We start from the raw sequence: 5,552 nt of genomic DNA, 5'->3' as shown, positions 1-5,552 counted from the left end.
TTAACATAGGAAAAAAATTGCCTTGCATATAGTTTTAAAAATGGAGTATTGCCTGAAGTAGATGGATCCAAGATTTATGGACTACGGTCAGAGAATTGAGAGGGAAAATGGCTTGGCAAAATCGTTTTTATTACATTTGAGCTAATTTTGAAGTCCTCTAAAGACCAACGAAACTAAGAATTGTAAAGCATATGGTACTTACTTAGAGGCTTATCTTAAAGTAGTTAATTTTTTAACTATGTATGGGGAATTAAGAGGAAACAAGTTAGAGTGCTATATTCGGCTATGCCGAATCTTAAACACCCTCCACCAGAAGCTACTTTTTATTAAAACCCATTTAACTATCTAATTTTTAGATAACTTGACAAAATTTTTGTTTCCGTATTGAGGGTACTAACATTTATGCATATGTGGAACTAATTTTGATTAGGTTCATAAAATTTTATATTAATAGGCCAATTGAAAACATTTTAATATAATGATTTATCTATACACAAACATACTCATGTCGAATTTTATCTGGATATAATCATTAAGTGATTTTCAGAAGTGAAATTCCGTATAACGATTTATATATACAAAATACACATTGATGTCGAATTTTATCCCGATGACTTTGATTGTCAATGTGCGTTTAAGTACTTTTCGGAAATGATCCTTATATGGGAGTTGTGACCAATTATGGACCGATCAAGAAAAAATTTCGTATAATGATTTATATGCAAAAAAAGAAATTCAAGTCGAATATTACTCCAATAGATTTATTAATTAATGAAATATGTGCGTTTAAGTGATTTTCTGAAGTGGACTTTATATAGGAGTTATGACCAATTACGGGCCTCTACAGTAAAATTTCGTAGAGTGATTCATATGTATGTACACAAAACATATTTGTGTCGAATTTTATCAAGATAGCTTTATTTGACAATGAAATATGAGCTTTTAAATGATTTTCGGAAGTGGGCCTTATATGGCAGCTATGACCAATAATGGACCAATCCGTAAAAAATTTGGTAAAATGATTTGTATGTATACAATAGCTCTATTCATCAATTAAATATGTGCGTTTAGGTGATTTACGGAAGTGGACCTTATATGAGAGCTATGACCAATTGTAGACCGACTGAGATCTACGTTGATAGTATGATTTACAAAAGTTTGTGTTGCTACCAATATATATTTGAGGGAGTTATTAACGATAAACTATTTTCCGGGAATATATACCTTTGCATGGGGGCTATGGGAAATATTGGATCGATGTAAAGATTTTGAACATAATTGATCACTGCCCTGAAAAAATAATGTGTGATAAAATTCTTCGAAATATCTTTGGTAGTTTCTGAGAAAACTCCAAAAGAATTATATAAATATTGTGGGTGAATTTGGTTGATTTCCTTTGCTTAGTTTTAACGTGAGCGTGTTTTACACACACAGACAGACGGACATAGCTAAATCGACTCAGAATTTCATAAGGACTTTCATAAGGAATATATATACTTTGTTGGGTCTTAAGTGAATATTTCTTGGTGTTACACACGGAACGACAAACTTATATATACCCTCTATCACCACTGACGGTGGTGGACGGTATAAAAAGGGCGTGTCAAAATGTCGGTTTGTACTCATTTACTAACTTGTATGGCTCTCAATGACATAGGAAGATAATATATAATTGGCATGCATATTGTAAGGAGAAGATCCATCCTTGGTAAAATCTCCATCTTGGGAAAATAGGTGTTACCAATACCTTTAGCACCATATAATCTGGTACTACGGGTGGCCAGTTGCCCGCACGACTTGTCCTGGCTGGTCAGTTGGTTGAGGTTCCTTCGGGATCCATGTAGTGGCTGTGGTTTAAACCCAAATTCGCGGAAAAAGAATTTTTGTTTAAGGACTGATATATCCTATGTCTTATACATATGTCTGTATTCTCACTCCTGTGCTGTTGCCATCTCAACATATGCCACTGGATGATATGACAGAGCAATTTATGCTGGATTCCTGAACCCGTTGAGTATCTCTTAATCTTCGCGTAGTAGGGCGCCAGTATAGGTTGGGGAATTCTCAGGTTGACACTTGGTAGTTGCTTGTCATTCCGTTGATCCTTCTTTATGGTCTCAGAATAAAACTGTTGTAGTTGGTGAACGATCGGGGAAGACTTCTTAACCCGACAGGAGACTAGAACGGATTTAGTAGACCTTTTACTTCAGGAAAGTTCTCGGTGCTGTTGCCATCTCAACAGAATGCATATTGTTTGATGCTACGCGACTTATGGTTGAGAGCTGCCACTCAACTTATCGGGGCAATTATTGGGTTCGAATTAACTTTGGAAATTCCTACATTCTCTGCCAAATTATCTGACATACAGAGGGATCCTGATTTGTTGGGCATTCGCCCTACCAAATACGTCTCTAGGTGCTGTTGGCGAATCAGCAGGGCCATATCCGTAAGGTTGTTTGCTCGGGCTTTAAAAGGTTAAAGAATGCACTGGAATGAGTCATTAGTTGATGGGGATTGAATTTTAAATAATGCAATCTTTCATGACATCTAAAGGGTGGTCACCTTCCGGTATACCGGAAGATTGATTTCACATGATATTAGGGTTGTCTTCCCTTCTTCAGCAAAGTGCTTGTACATGGGCCGGCTCAGCCATGTACAAAAATTGCCAACTGAGTTCTTCATAGAAGGATTTAGGGGCGCGTGGTAGACCGCTCTCAAGTCTATTCAGTGGACGAAAAATAACACCGTGAAGGTGTTCGCGGTAATCACTTAGACATTCTTGTACGGACAAAGGAGAAGATGTATACTGAACTGGATGGTTAAGTGGGCCTGGTAAGAAGATTGCACTTATCACTCTCTGCTTAAACATACGATGCCTTTAACCGAAACTTTTAACTTCATTATACGGACAAACTCAATGAATGCAAATCTGATTAAATATCGAAACTCATTATTTCGGATGAGGCACCCATTTACGCACTTATAAATAACTAAAAACTGTTTCGCAGGAGGAGATTTTCGTCAACGTTTACATGCTCACAAGCGGTCGATGGGCAAACATTTTTAAAATATTCTGGCCACGATTTTAAATTTAACCTTTAACGAGCCGTAAACTTGTCCTACAGTGATTGGCTGTTAGAAAACTTCTGAAATCAATTTGTATGGACCTAATTTCATTACTATTTTATTTCTTTCTTTATTGTCCGTAAGTCACATGGAGATTTTCTAAACATTTTAAAATTGTTTTTAACAAAATTGTTAAAAGTTCGAAACTGGAGTCACTAGATTTTTGTCATATTTTAACATGGTAATGACATTGGAGTCGAGTACTTACAATGCTCGCTTACAAATATGGAGTTAAATAAGTGATTATGTTTTTAAGAAACTAAATAGCTTACAAGGTGAAACATACCCTGCAGTATCCATTTCCTAAAAACAATACTACATACTTGACTCCTTATTTGCAGACGATCATAGTAAGTACTTAACTAACTCCTTATTTGTAAGCGAAAGTGTCTTCAATGTCATCACAGTTTTAAAGTAATGATTTAAAATTCTATAGTGTAAGTACTGTTTAGCATTCACAGAAAAAAATTACGACAAATCAATTGTCATATTAAATACGAAATTTGACAATACAATTAATTTTTTAATTGAAAAGGCACCAACAATCGTTTTTGTAAATACAAAAATAAAAATTGTTACTTAAAATTGTTAATACTCAAAAAATTTTTTTAACAACCAGTTTGTAATATTGAAAAATTATTTTATTAACTATCCATAATAATGTTTTAAAAATTAAATTTCTTGTATTAAATATTTCTATTGTTATCAGCAATAATGAAAGAATGCATTTTTAATTTGGTTTTTATAAAAAAATATATTCAATTTATTTCGTCAAAATATACAGTTTGAAACAATGGACAATAATTAAAATTTTAAGTTTATCTTTATAATGTACTGTGTAATATTCTATATAATAATCGAAAATATATATTCACTGATTAACTACATTATATATTAATCTTGTACCACTTCCCCCAGACCACTGGTCCATGTTCCTTCTCTCTATTACATGGTACTTGGTGAATTCTCTCTTTAAAGACTTCGTCTTTGCTACCACGATTTAACCAAGGCAGACGAATACGAACCTTTGCTGCCGTTCATTGAAATTTTCTAAAATGACCACAAAATAAATTTTTCTTAGTTCGAATACGGGGAGGAGATGTAAACACGTATTAATGTCAAATTGATTTTTACCTTAACATAGAAAAGTTTCATAATTTAAGCCAATCCTGCAGCTGTAGGTTCTTTGCCTCCTGTTAATCCCGTCACTCCCTACAGAAATGAGAGATATTAAAAAACGCTTTAAGATAAAAGTTAGAAAAGGATTTTAAATTAAATTTACAGCAATTGGTTTTTCCTTGGATGTCTCCACCTCAGGAACATGAAAATTAATGTTGCTAAAGAGTAATGTTTATGAATCGATGTTACTTTCTTTCTTGGAAGGTTATATAGTGTTGCTGTTGTATTATGGAGATCGATGACGTGTCGCTTTTGGTAGATTGCTGGCTTCTGCACTAGCAAGCCAGGCTCACACACTTTATTTACAAATTTCTTTTTAACAAACTCAGGCAACACAGCACTCAATTTAGAAATATTTTCCAACGATGTTTAAGCATAAATCAAATCATTTTGTTCCGCGGAGTTATGGAACTGACTGGTGGTTATTCTTCCAAATAAAAATCTAAAAGTGGTAAAATTATTTATGATTTAAAAATTAATATGTATTTTGACCACTCTACATACCTTAGAGATTGCTTTTATTCATCTAGTTCATATCTTGCATGCGGAATTTCCTTTTTGAATTTTAGATTATTTTAAATTTATTTTTTTAAATTAAAACTTTTTGACAATTGTATTTTCTATTTCTTTTATTATGAATTTTGAGACAACTTAAGGTATTTTCAGACTACAATACTGAGTATTAATACTTGTCAAGAATATTTGTATCATAATACAATTTACTAGTCTAAATATAATTTGTAATTTGATTTTCAAAAATATTACTGATTTTTTTGGCATACGGTCGGTATTCATAAATTTTTTAAAACAATTCAAAAACTTTTTATTTTCAAACGTATTCGGTATGTATTTTATAAATACAATAAAAAACAAACAAAAAGTGTAAAATACATTAAAAATAAGAACGAAAAGTGCATAAATAATTGAAAATTGGATAAAAAATATTACAAATGTTATAGTGTAAACATAAAATGTATTTTTCGGATTGATTTTTTGAAAATGCGAATTATTTTCATAATATTTTTAATTTGAAGTGTGTTAATACTCAGTATTGTAGTCTGAAAATACCTTTAGGAAAATTGTAAATATGACCAATTTACAAACATTTTAATAAAAAAATTGTTAACAAAGTCAATTGATCCTTAACATATTTATGTAATTACTTAATAAAATTTGTAATTTTTTTCTGTGATTATAACCTATAACTTATCAATGTAGGTTGTTGCTGGGAAATCATTGATTGTTAA

General features: G+C 32.2%; 1 long non-coding RNA gene across 1 annotated transcript; it reads right to left on the bottom strand.

Moving 5' to 3' along the window:
* Positions 1-3,860: 3,860 nt before the first annotated feature.
* LOC119603610 lies at positions 3,861-4,964 on the bottom strand. The gene is made up of 4 exons (XR_005231414.1): positions 4,810-4,964; positions 4,409-4,747; positions 4,261-4,338; positions 3,861-4,176 (listed from the first exon to the last, which is right to left on the bottom strand). It is a non-coding gene; the product is annotated as an uncharacterized LOC119603610 (long non-coding RNA).
* Positions 4,965-5,552: the final 588 nt, after the last annotated feature.

This window comes from Lucilia sericata, unplaced genomic scaffold (genome assembly GCF_015586225.1).
Source record: "Lucilia sericata isolate MDLA Ls3-8-SP2 unplaced genomic scaffold, ASM1558622v1 Contig000316F_arrow, whole genome shotgun sequence".
In the NCBI taxonomy this organism is placed as follows: Eukaryota; Metazoa; Arthropoda; class Insecta; order Diptera; family Calliphoridae; genus Lucilia; species Lucilia sericata.
Note: the sequence above shows the minus strand (reverse complement) of the source record. Positions and strands in the feature narration are given on the sequence as shown.